This window comes from Myotis yumanensis, unplaced genomic scaffold (genome assembly GCF_028538775.1).
Source record: "Myotis yumanensis isolate MYYU_CA2020_CCGP unplaced genomic scaffold, mMyoYum1.0.hap1 SCAF_3, whole genome shotgun sequence".
NCBI lineage: Eukaryota > Metazoa > Chordata > Mammalia > Chiroptera > Vespertilionidae > Myotis > Myotis yumanensis.
In genome coordinates this window covers 140838080-140852249 of record NW_027223754.1, presented here as the reverse complement: position 1 = coordinate 140852249, position 14170 = coordinate 140838080, and the positions used below count along the sequence as shown (strand labels likewise).

The following is a 14170-nucleotide window of genomic DNA, read 5'->3' as shown; positions in this document are numbered from 1 at the left end:
TCAGACTGGCTGACTGAGAGATTCAACCCATACCACAGTGTATAAGCTGCTGTGCAGGTGGCTGCTGAGATTCTCCTTTGGACATGCTGTTTGTGAAACTTATTTTAACTTGCTCTATTGTTGTCTAAAGTTGGGCACTGGGTGTGTTGTTTCTGGATCTCTAAGGAGAGACACTGCCTGTGACTGGCTCTTCACAACCTGTTTGGTGCTACCTGTGATCCAAAGGTTGTGGCTGCTTCTGTTGGGCCTGTGTGTGCTCAAGAAGGACCAAGCTGAGCACCAAGGTCAGCTTTGACCAGCACTGGGCCCAGGAGCAGGTCTCCCAAAATTCCAAAGCACCCCATGATCCACCTCTAACTGCCTCTGCCTGCTGGCTGTCAATTAGGTTCAGTCACTGAAAGAGCCTCTGGCTGTACTCCTCAACAGGGTGTAAGCTCCAAAGCGTGGGGCAAGATGTATTCCAGAGAGTGGGGCTATTGCTTTCCCCCAGGCTGAAGCTGCATGGAAGGGAGTGCTCCACCCAAAAAGATGGTGTCTGCAATATGGGGGAATGATTCTGCACAGGGATCCTGGCGACTGACCCTTTAGCTTTCCTCCCAGAGCCACAAAACACAAACTCTCCTCACATGACTCTAGTTCATTCTTCCCTCTTCTGCCAGAGCCCAGGGTGTATGGCTGCACAAGAAATTTGTGTGTTGGCCCTTTAAGAGGGTACTTGTGTCTCTAGTGGACTCTTGTCTCTCCTTGAAGGACAGAAACCTTGCTGCTTTTCACAGACAGATGCTATGTGAACTGGGGTTTAGATCCCACACTTATTAGGGGGAACCTTCCCCCCCCCCCCACCTGCAGCTGAGATATCGCTCTGGAACTTCAGCCGTCACTTGTGGGAGCAGGACAGGCCTTTTTGTGTCTCACCCTTTCTACCAGTCTCAATGTTGGCTTCTATGAATCCTTGGTTATAAGTCTTCTCTTCAGCTAGTCTTCAGTTGCTTATGCAGGATGGTTATTCTATAATTTAGTTTTAATTCCAATTTGGTTCTGGGAGGAGGTGAGTGTAGCTTCCACTAATCTACCGCTATCTTGGATCTACTCCAAAGGTACACAGTTCAGGCCTTATCCCCAGATATATAGCAATTTAGTGTCTGTGCTTTTTCTCAAAGAAGAAAAAAATTCATGGGTCCTTTTTGAAGGATGGTCTAGATTCAGAATTCTGACCATTACATTCCTCACATCTATAATAATAAAAGAGTGATATGCTAATTAGACCAGACATCCTTCCAGATGACCTTCCGGATGAAGCCGGGGCTGCAAGGGAAGCCTGGGTCCTGGGTGCCAGAGGGAAGTGGGTGCCAGCAGCCGGGGGAAGGAAGGCCTATCTTGCACGAATTTTGTGCATCGGGCCTCTAGTTAGTTATAAGGGTGACACAAGCCTGAGCAAGCAGTTGCAGACCTGGACATATACCTAAAACAGGAGTGGAGAACCTTTTTTCTGCCAAGGACTATTTGGATATTTATAACATCATCTGAGGGCCATACAAATTATCAATTAAAAAATGAGCCTACTATTCTGTATTTGGTCAAACATTTAATTAACTCACCCTTAACACCTTGGCAGGGCCAGAACAAATGATTTCACAGGCCTTATATGGCCCGCAGGCCAGACATTCCCTACCCCTGACCTAAGAGAACTAGCCATATACAAATCTAGTAGCTTAAAACCACAACAGTTTATTATTTCTCTATGTTAACTTCAATTCAGGCAGGGGTCAGCTGCACTTTTCCTCTGTGACAATATCTGGGATCATTTATGTGGCTGAATTCAACTGGGAGCTCAGCTGGAGTTGGGACATGTGGGGCCTTTTGTCTCTCAGGGCACTTATTCAGTATTCAGTTTGGACTTTCTTACATCACAGTAGCTGGACAATAGTTTGGTTCATCTTTTCATCCAACCTTTGTTTTATCCCTCTATGCATTCCCTAAACTCTAAAGAAATATGTTATACAAGACCTCAGAGGGAAGGTAGGGAAGGGTGGGGGTAAGGGAGAGAGATCAACCAAAGGACTTGTATGCATGCACATAAGCCTAACCAATGGACACAGACACCAGGGGGGTGAGGGCATGAGTGGGGGCAGGGAGGGGGGCAATGGGGGGGGATAAGGACACATATGTAATACCTTAATCAATAAAGAAATTTTTTTAAAAAGACATTTTCATGGAATTTTCTTGCCCCTGCTTACCTTCTGCCCATTGAAATCCCTTTCCTCTTACAAAGCCCATATCTACTACCACGTTCTCAACAAAACGTTTACAACATTTTTCTTTTCACCTGCCATATCCATACCCTCTGATGGTGGTACGTCAGCTCCTTCCAGCTCTCACAAAATTCTGTTTATCATTCTATCTTGTGTTTTGTTCAGCTGTTCAGTTGTCCTGAGAACAGCTTGGCCCTGTCCGTGAGTACTTATTCTGTGAACCTACTTTTGTGTGGCCTTGAGGTCTCTTCTCTTCAGACATATGTCCCATTTAGATGTCTCAACTTCCATATGAAAATGTCAACTTTCTATATTTTTATTGATTAAAGAGTCATGTGAAATTGAGGATTGTAAAATAATTTGTACTCCAAGTTCTTGTCAGGGGTTATAACCTAGAAGTTTCTGCTGCCCAGTACCTATCAAAAACTCAATTGTAAAAAGTAATATATATGGAGAATTGCCTGAAGGATATGCAGCCCATCCATTCTCTAGACACACTCAATTTTATTCCTGGATTAAGCTAAACCAAGAGAGAGCTGCAGCCTGACATACTTTTGTTTTAGTTCTCCAGAGAATTGCTTTTACAGAGTTGCCCTCGGCATTATGCCATTGGCTTTCACTTTGATGGACATTATGAGGAATAGCCTGTTCAACTTTTTGCCTATAAATTTGAAAATCTAGATGAAATAGGTGATTTTCTAAAAACATAAATTATCAAAATTGACTCAAGTGGAAAACCTGAATATACCAATGACTGTGAAGGCAATTGAAAAGGTTGCCAAAGAGCTAAGGCCTCCCCAGCTAAGGCTTTTTTTTTTTTTTTTAGTAGATATCTACTGTTTATTGGCCTACCAATTATGTTTCTCTTTATATCCTTCTTCATTTTTTCTTATACTAGTCAGTATCATTCTTTCCTTTGGGGATGGATGTTCCCCCCACCCCAATTACTAGAGGCTTGGTGCACGAAATTCATGCACTCGGCAGGGGGTGTCTCGCAGTCTGGGAGCCCTCAGGGATGTCCGACTGCCACAGAGGTGGGAAAGGCTCCTGTCACCGCTGCTGCGCTTGCCAGCTGTGAGCCCAACTTCTGGCTGAGTGGCGCTCTCCCTGTGGGAGCGCACTCACCACCAGGGAGCAGCTCCTGCATTGAGTGTCTTCCCCCTGGCGGTCAGTGTGCATCATAGCGACTGGTCTTTCTGCCATTCAGTAGATTTGCATATTAGCCTTTTATTATATAGGAAGGTAGCAGGAATCATAATACACTGATTCCTGGCCACAGGAGTAAACCATTAATTTTGAAACTTATTTGCATATATCCTCTATATATTGGTCCAGGGTAGGGCATGTGACTCAAATAGGGTTAATCAGAGCCCTTTCCTATGCTTGTATATTCATATTATTCTGGGTTGCTAAACAGAGGTTATGTAAGCTGGAACTGAGTATGGTCAAATTACCCTGTCCCACATGAATTAAGCCCATGTACAATGGTAGATGGGCAGGTGAGAGAGAGAGAGAGGAGAGAGGAAGGAGATAGATAGATAGATAGATAGATAGATGAAAGAGATGGATGGAGGCAGGGATACTGACACAGGACAGACACACAATCAGAAACTCTCTAACTGAGAGATGGAGACTTAGAGAGACAGACACACATACTCAGACATACAGACAGAATTCAGACACAGACATATAAATAAAGAGAAAGAAAGAAAAGAGGTTCCAACATTGTTCAAGTCCCTAGTGTCTTTCCTGTATGTAGAGCAAAATATTTCTTTAAATGTTTTTGCTAAAGTTAGTTTCATTTAATTATCTTTCACTTACAAGTGAAATACTTCTGACCAAAATGGTTTTATAGGTGAACTTAAAATGTAATTAAGAGACAGATTATTCTTTTGTTCCTTTTACTATTCCAAATCACAGAAAAAATAACCCCACAAAATTTGTCTATCCATTTCATAAGGCTAGCATAACTCTGACCTAAAAACTGAAAAAGCATAGCACAAAAAGAAAACAATATATTTGAGTATAGATGGATATGTCTTGAACGTAACCCAGAAGATATCTTTGTCCTTGTCCTCACAGGATGACTCCTTTTGTCCTTGCACCATTTATTGCAGAACTCATCCCTTTCTCTGTTTTACTCAGAAAACTCAATTACATTATATCTGTCAGGATAGACAAGTTTTTGTATGGTAACAAATAACACAAATTATTAATGGTTTAAAACAATGAAAGCTTATTTCTTTCTTACTACTAAGGGCCATCTGGGGATTTGCTCAATCAGGGATACAGGCTTTCAGAGTGTCAAGCATTTGGAAGGTTATGTAGTGACGGCTACCATAGGAAGAAACATGTGGGATCATATTCTGGCTCTTAATGCATTGTCACAGAGATGATATACATAATTTCTTTAGATATCTTTGGCTAAGGCAAGTCACATGTCTGCATCAAACTTTTAAAGATTGACTAAAGCTATTCTAACTTAATCCTGGAAATAGGAAGGACTGGCATATTTGCTAACAGTCCTAATGATTACCAGAAAACTCCTTTCTAGACACCAATTATTTGGTTCACTGTTTTCTACATTAAAAATATAATGGTGCCCATCTCCAAGGGAAGCTACTCAAAATTCCCAAGGTGTAATAACACCAGACTCAAGGTCCAGGATCTCCAGGTGGTATGCATGACTGCTTCATTAAGAAGGAGGTAATGCCTAGTAGTCTCTGTCAGGCCTAAATGTGGCTTCTTTTGATCTGGAAACTTGTGTGAACTAAAATGTCATCTGTCCTTCACATAATCAATGCACACAGGGATTGGGTAATAGGAAAATATCCCTGTTTCTGGGATTATTCCTGATCAAGTCCTGATTTGGCTTCCTCGATCATTCATTATTTTCCATTGTTCCTAGTTTCTACCCCTAAGAGATTCTTTCTTTTCCATTATTCTCTTTGGTCATATCTGAAGGGGGCATCTGGAACCATGCCCTTCATTGGAGCAAGCAGCTTTATTGGTTCATATCCTGTTCAATATGCTAGTAAGATTGGGGCCTATAGTTGTCTTAAGTATAGAATGTCATAATCAGTTTGGCCCAGGTAGGTGGCACTTTTGCCGCACAAATCTCTCAAAAACATCAATGGTTTCTTCCTTATTTTATTTCAGTCAGCTCCAATGTGCCAATAGATGTAACCACAATTCTTTTCTGGACATAATTCTCGTATTTGTTTGCCTTGCCTAGTACCACATGATTTCTCACTCTATAGCAGATTTTAATCTTTTCAAGCTTCAACAATGTTTTCTTTACCACCTACTTCCCATTCCTTAGTCCAATGCCAAAAAGTTTAATACAGCAGCATTGTACTATAAGCTATCAATTTCCATATCAGTTAGGATAGACCAGGTTATGCTTCAGTAACAATCTAAACATTTTCGTGGCCTAAGACAACAAAGATTTATTTTCTGCTCACACTATGTTTATCACAGGTTGACTGTGGGTATGCTGTATGTAGTCCTCATTCAGGGACATAGGCTTTCAGAAATTTCACTGAAACATGGCTAGTAGCTGTGACAGGGAAAAGGAAATGTAGAAAACTATGCATGGCCACTGAAAGCTTCTGTCTAGAAATAATCCCTGTTACTTTCACTTATATTTAGTCGTCAATGCAAATCACAATTTTAAGAGATTGAGGATATTAAATCCTGCCATATGTCTGGAAAGACAGAGAAATAGACTATCTGAGAACATATCAATAAATACCCTCCCCTCCACACACTGTAATATTAATTATTTTTGTGAACTCTACTGAAAATGTGTGGGGACTAAAGGAGGAATTATAGTACATGGTATATAGAATCTTGCAGAAAAATCCTCACCTAGAAATTTCTCTTCTTCCTTTTAAGTGGTGTCAGTAATCTAATATAATAATAGAGGAATATGCAAATTAGCCAGGACACTCTAATGTCACGTCCTATCTACAAGTGGTGGACAGCTAAGGAGGGCAGGGCAGCGGGCAGAGAGCTACAGGAAGGTGGGGCAGTGGGTGGAGAGCTACAGGAGGGCGGGGCAGCCAGCTACAAGCAGCGGAGAGCTACCAGCAATGGTGGGTGTGGTGGCCAGCTGAGGCAAGGGGCAGTGAGCTACTCGCGCACGGATTCATGCACAGGGCTACTAGTGTTTTATATTTTTCTCTCATTCTTTCTTCCTGCAGTCCTCAGCCTCACTGGCTCCCCTCTGTCACTTTCAGTTTTTTTGGTTGGAACTTAAAATTCCATGCTTCGTCATTATGGAGAGCAAATTTCATTATCTTTGTTGTTTGCACATTCCCCTCAAGGTCTTATGTACCATCCTAAGAGACTTATGAAACATTTCTTCTGAACAAATATAATGCTTTCTCTAAGAAACCTGGTGAATACAGTTTTCTTCATCTTATTACATTAATAATATTAGCAATTTAAATACAGCATTGTCAAGTAGATTTTGTTCCAGAAATGAAAGATGGTTTAGCATTACTATATCTATTATTTCAATATCTCACATTACTACATTAAAAAAGAATTCCTGTATGATCATCCGGATCTGCTCTGTCCAACATGGCAGACACTAGCCACATTAGCTCTTCCAGTTGAAATTAAATTATTAAAACATTTCTTCTTTATTCCCACTAGCCACATTTCAAGTACTCAATAGCCACATATGGCTGGTGGTTACGGCATTAACACCAATATAAATAAACATTTATATCACTGTAGAAAGTTCTATTGGGTAATGCTGATCTAAATAAATGCTTAATAGTCATGTTTTTTAAAGTGGTAATTTTTTATTTTTATTTTTTTGTAAATTAGAGTTAGAAGGAAACCTTATTAAGTTGAGAAGTAGTATAATAAGAAGCTAATGGTAAATATCATACTAAGCAGTGCGACACAAGTAGTATTTCCACTATGTTTAGGAAAAAAGTTGATCCTCACTATCACAATTGTATCTATTAGGATTTGGTTTGGTTTTAGTTCTCTCTCTTCTCTTGTTCAAGAAAACTATAGAAAGGCAGTTAAGAATGGTGAAGTGGATTGAATCTAGGGGCCTTTCTTTAGGTACCCAGATTCATTCTGTCACTTCGGGTGTGGTCTCCATTCTCAGATTTTAAGATGACAATTCAAGTTGAGATACCATATCTGCATTTAAGGTAGATAGAGCAAAGGACAATGAATAAAGAAAAAAAGACCAATGTAGTATTTGCTGTTTTTAAAGGCATTGGCCGGTAATTGGCCATATGGCCACCCTTCGTTGCAATGAATGCTGGGAACTAGCCTTTATTCTGAGTAGCTTTGTTGCTCATCTAAAACCTAGGGTTTCCTATGGAGGAAGAAAATATACTGAAGGACAACCAATACTTCCTGCCTTACCTTATTTAATATTGTTTTCAGGTTTTAATCAAAGCAAAACAAAGAAGTACAAATATTGGAAAGAAACAAACACAATTAAATTTCTTTACAGAAGATATAATTAGATGCCTCAAAATACAATGAATCAACTGAAAATGTATTAGAAACAAATTAGAGAATTCAGTAAGATGTGAGAGAAATATACAAAAATCATGAACTTTCTGATTAATGTTTTAATCTGTGAGAGATGGGAAATATAATGAAAAATATTGTAAACTAGATAATGCCTACGGATAAATTTAGCAAGAAATGTGTGAAACTTATGTGAAGAAAACCACAACATTTCATTGAAGGGCACAAAAATAAGATCCAGATAAATGAAGAATCTTGGCATGTTGCTGGATGGGAAAACTCAGTGTTGTAAACTCCCCCAAATTTGTAAATTTTATACAAGTCCATTAAAGTATATTTTAAAATGTATTTTAACATGTCAAGTTATGGTGAAATTTATGTTATGATTTATAGAACAGCAAGAAACAGAAAAAGAACAATGAGGGGCATGTTACCTAGATGTCAAATGTACTGTACACTACAGTGATTGAAAGTGTGATATCAGCTGAGGGACTGCTAATGGGACAGAACAGAGTTCAGGACAAGGTGTATGTGGCAGATGGGAGCAGGGTAGCGTGTCACCTTGGGAAAATTCTTATTCATTTCAAATTTCTCATCTATAAAATCAGTGGATCTCAACCTTGGCTGCACATTAGAATCACCTGGGGAACTTTTTAAAATCCTGATTTCTGGGCCTCATCCTCCGGAAATTCTGTTTCTTTGTTACTAATGTTGTGGCCTCACCTCATAACAAAGAAACAATTTCCGGAGGATGAGGCCCAGAAATCAGGATTTTAAAAAGATCCCCAGGTGATTCTAATGTGCAGCCTAAGACTATACTTTCAGGGATCATTTCTATAGTTCGTTACTAATGTGCAGCCAAGGTTGAGAACCACTGTATAAAATGGTGATAAAGTGGTCTACACTGCATAGAGTTGCTATAAGGTCAGCATGTGTAAAGTATTTAGAACAATGTCTCACCTATTGTGCTATGAAAGTGCAAACTATTATTAATGACAGAATTTAATTTATAATAAAGGTGCCATTAAAATAAATGGGAGGCCTGGCCAGCATGGCTCAGTGGTTGAGCTGACCTCTGAACCAGGAAGATGAGGTTCGATTCCCCATCAGAGCACATGCCCGGGTTGCGGACTAAATCCCCAGTCAGGGGCATGCAGGAGGCAGCTGACTGATGTTTTTCTCTCATCGATATTTCTATCTTTCTATTCTTCTCCCTTCCTCTCTTTCTAAAATCAATGAAAACATATTTAGAAAAATACAGATACTAGGCCACAACGCCACTCTCTCTCCTTCTCCCTTCCTCTCTGAAATCAATAAAAATATATTTAAAAAATAAATGGGGAAAGAATGTGTTATTTCATACATGATGTTGGAGTAATTGACATTTGGGAAAAAAAAGAAGGAAGGAAGGAAACTAGAACTCTAGCTCACATTCATTATAAATTAAATGGTATGGATTCAATATTTAATGTAAAATTCCCATAAAAGTATTAGAAAAACGAGAAAGAATTTTAAAAGTATTTTTGGAGTGTGTATGGCCTAATGTTTATTTACTCTTATCTATAGCATGATACCAATGCAGTAAGACATAAAAGAAAACATTATCAGATTTTACTGCTAATCAAAAAGGAAGTTGAGATAAAGTGGTGGGTGGGGTGGTTGTGGTATCAGAGAGTGGTTGGGCAGGCAAGAGATGGTGGATCAGAAAATGTTTATTTAAATACAATAAAAACTTTTATGTCTAACTTCTTTATAAATCACTAGAGGCCCGATGCACGAAAATTCGTGCAAGAGTAGGCCTTCCTTCCCCCAGCTGCTGGCACTGGCTTCCCTCTGGCCCTGGCTTCGTGAGGAAGGATGTCTGGAATGATGTCCAGTCTAATTAGCATATTACCCTTTTTTTTATTATAGATGATACATACATGGTTCAGATTTTAGTTTTGAAGTGCTGCACTTTGGTAGCAGAAAATGTCAATGAACATAATAGGTTTTACTTTTTAATTTTCAGGGGTATTTACTTTAAGCAAATCCATTTTAAATGATTGTTTCTACTTTGAGCCATGTATTCAATAGATACTTATAGTTTTAAAAATTAGATGATAATGATCGGAAAACATCACTATTATAAATTAAATGTATAAGATAGCAATCTTAGAGCAGTTTGCCTGTTCCAGAGTCTAAATTGGAAGTGGGTTGTCATGGTGAAGGGAAGACAGTAGTGTTTTAAGTATCATAATTGTTTTTATAATGCACATTGAGTCTGATGGAAGTAACCATTGGAACAGTCCATTCGTGAGCTTTTTAGAAAATTACACACTTAGAAAATTATACAAATGTAAAAAATTAAAGCAAAACGGGCAGAGCTTGATATTGCATTGAACACACACTATTATTATGAGGAAAAGAACTGTAAAAATGTAGAATTCTACTTTTTTTTTTTCAAAAATTGATGTAACCAATTGAAAAGTTAGTTGGCAAATAACTACTGACTTGTTCACTTAGAGGCATTAAGATCTATTGTGTCAATCTGGCTGCTACCCAGATGGTGCAATATTCAAAGCGCAGAGTTGAAACTCCATAAGGTGTAAGTGTGATAGCATGCAATACAAAATGATTTTCACAGAAATATTTTATCACTTGGATTTCTCCTCTTGCCCCAATTGCCCAAGAGTTTGAATCCCATGTGAAACATTAATGGATTTCTGTCTCACTTATAAATGTTCTCTGAGAATTATTATAACATCAAAGTGACTGTAGCTGCTAATAGGTATTTTCTTTAGCTGCACAACATGAAAGAAACTAATAAAAAAATAAGTTAAAAGCAAGACAGTCAAGTATACTTGATATCCTTTGATTTATGAAAGGATACAGAGAAGGTCAGGCTTTCTTCCCCAGGGGTGATAATAGGGCTCTTCACGCAGTTCATTCCCATGAGCTCTTAAAAAAAAGGAAGAAAAAAAGAATTGGGTGTCCCGTGTCTCTAATTATTAATTTATTATTTACTAATGCCTTAAAAGCATTGTTTCCCCCACCCCCTCACTGACACATTGGACACTCACTGGCGATGAGGTCATCTTATTCACCCATCTCTCTCCTCCTTCCTCTGCCCAATAAAGAGAAGTTTCTTGTTCCGGAAGCCAATTCCAGCATGTCAGCAAGGGCTGAATCATCTGGAGTGGCAAGAGCATTTCCCCAAACCTGAAAAGGGATGATTGCTTGCTGCCAGACAGCTAAGGGCATCTCAGTCTACATGCTATTGCCCCCTGTTGGCCAAACACCTGAACAGCCATAGGCAAATTCCCCCAATCTGACAATGGATTCTGTACCTAACCCTACCCTTTGAAGTGTATATCTCCACCTTGCCTCAGGACAATTTGTGTTAATAAATAGCAAGGGGTCCTGAGACAAGGAGAACTTAGTTGCTTTAGCTAAGTCTTCTCTGACTCCCTATAATGCCTTTCAAAATTATGTTTCATCTTTGGACTCTTATTTAATTTATACACAGTGCCTTCTCCAGATTGCTGAACCCTTCTAGATGCCTTATTCTTGGAATGGGTCATGTCATGGTAAACACTGAGGCAGCTGCTGTTCTTTGTGTTGGGAGATGTTTTTGAGGAGGAAACTGGTCTTGCAAGGCCTGTCAGGCCATAAAAACTGTGAAAAATGCACGGGGGTGGAGGGAGGGTGGGTCGGGGGAGGTCATTATCACTGGCCCCAGGACAGATCATGGGATATGACCTGGGAACCCCCAACACCCGGGGGCCTTCCTTTAAGCCCAGGGAAGGGGGAGGAATCATATCTGCAAGACAAAGACCCCAGCAGGATATATATAGACAGGCTCTCTGCATGTTTCTTCACTCTGATTTGGAAATTATTCCCGGAGTCCGCTGGTGTAATTAAAACAGTGTCCCTCCACTTCTTTAAAGCGTCGCTTGGTTTTTCTTAGGACTTCTGCAACATTTTCATTTCTTCATCATTTCAGATCCACTTTCCAGGCTTAACATCCTTAACCTTGTACCTATGTATGTATTTTGGGGCTTGTGTGTGTTGTGGGCATCTTCATTTTTTCAAGGAAAAGAGGGATGGATGAATATGAACTTTTCTCCTCTACCCTCCATCTCTAACCTTTCTCCAAGCAGTAAATATGTCAGTTAACCTTCCACCCTTTTGCCCTGAAGTTCAATTTTCCTCTGGCTGGGTTCCTCCTCCACGCCTCTCCTGCAGAGATGACACATGGGGACTGCTTCAACATTGCCCCCCTGGTCCAGAGCCCATGGGCTCCATGGCAGCACTGGACTGCCCCTACTATTGCCATCATCCCTGGCACACCATCTCTCTTTCACCTTTACACAAAACCCCCTTTCATTTTGGACTCTGCCTTCTGTTCATACTACCATCTGACCTTGTTCTGGCTGTCATACAATTGGGGTCATTTGTTGAGGCATCTGGATCTGTCTTCCGAGTCATGCCATGATCTCCAGTGACTTTACTTTCTATGTGGTTGATAAATTCAATATTTTAGTGTCAAAGCTTCCTGACCTTCCCACATCCCAATTACCCACATGGCTACCTACTGGGCTCAATCAACACCACCTCTGAAATCTTTAATTCAGTCTTTCCCCTAACCTTCAATCACCTAAAACCTGACCCACTGCTTCTTACTGCCTTTCCTGTGTGTTTGTTAATTCCTATTCTCTCAATTCAGTCCTTCTCTGCAGTCTTAACATGCCCAATTCTCTTCTATATAAAAAAAGCTAACTTCATCCCTGATCACAAGCCATGATCTCTGGCTGCCTCCTCATATTTCCTATTCCCTTCTGAGTCAAATGCCTCATATAAATTGCCTTTATTTTCTGTCTTGGCACATTCTTTAGGAGTCAGGCAACTGATTTGACCAGGCCAATGAAATTGCTATTTCTGACCATTATCTCCTAATTATCCAATCCAATGGTCTCTCTCTCTCTCTCTCTCTCTCTCCAGTGGTTGACCCACAATCCACTTTCCTTCCTTGGTTTCTATGGTACAGTTCTCTCGGGGTCATCTCACAATTTCTTTCTAGTCTCCTTTGCTAGTTTCTTCTCTTGTTCCTACCCGAAAATGAGAACCATCCATTTTTCTCTTCTTTTTTTGTGTGTGCTCACTGGATATCTCATTCTCCTCTTTGACCCATTTATAGACTGTGGATTCATGGACTCTAAGGAGAAGTGAGTGAATGAATAATGCCTTTCTAAACAATACATTTTGTCTCAGGAATGATTTAAAACTACTAAGAAGGACTCAAGAGAATCCAACTGAGTAACACAAAATAAGTATTAGGCAAAAGAAATGAAGAAAAATAACAGAAAAATTTCCCCTAGGAAGAGTGGTGCTAAATAAATGCCCACATCCTTCTGTTACACTCTCCTTACAACTACTGTCTCTGTCCCCGCTTCCTAGCTCCACTGCCACTGTTTGGGTTCAACGAGCACCTTATCCTCTCTTGCCTGAACTACCGCCATGTTGTCTTAACTGACTCTTGGTCCTAGTCTGGACCTTCCTCTCCCCGTCCAGTCTCCCTCTGATTCACCTTTGTATCTTTGGCATCCACTACAGTGATTAGCACATAGCAGGCAAGTCAGGTGTTTTTATTGGATGGATTCACGTATTGATGAATGAATGTATGCACATGTGGATCTTCTGAGGGGCATATTATAGTGCTGCTTTGTAATATCAGAAGAATTATATCTATGCTCATTCATGTGCCCTCAGGATCAAGGTAAATAGTTGTGCAGAGTGGTAACAAAGTGTTGTTTCCCAGATTTTGAGCCTTCTTTTTATCTCTCCTGTGGGCAGACACTTGAGGAGGAGACAGAAGAACTCCCTTCTCACATTATTGTTAGAAGAAATTCCAAGAGAGGCCTAAAGAGAAGAAGGAGGAGGAGATGAGCAGCTGTGCATCCACAAACAGCCTCGGGGAAGGAAGTAAGGAACTGACTCAGAAAAGCAATCAAAATTTAACTAGATCCAGGTGTGGAGGTGCTCCTGGGCGGAGAAAAGGGGAAGAAAACACACCAGTAACTGGGAGGTATTTGGTAGGAATAAAGAGAAGGAATTTAAATGTGTTAAGAATATGCATAAAAGTGTGAGAGAGCCAGAGGGAAAATTGTAAGAAAAGTACATGAAATGTTAATCAGTTGAGGATATAGAGGCTCCTGATGAGAATTACTGCATTAAAGGAGTTAATAACTACAGTCCATCACCTGCTAGAAGTAAGTTGACTGCGATTGTGCTTATATCTAAGCAAAACAGTGCCATGAGCTAGCTAATTGAAGAGGGCTAGGAATCTACTCAGTCTCTATGTAGAGCAGTGATTCTCAATCTTGGCTGCACATTAGAATAATCTGGGGGATCTTTTTAAAATCCTGATTTCT

The 14170-nt window shown here is 40.0% G+C and overlaps 1 pseudogene; it reads left to right on the top strand.

Moving 5' to 3' along the window:
- The first annotated feature begins 8569 nt into the window (after window positions 1-8569).
- On the top strand, window positions 8570-8659 carry LOC139007713 (small nucleolar RNA U3; annotated as a pseudogene).
- The last annotated feature ends 5511 nt before the right edge of the window (window positions 8660-14170 follow it).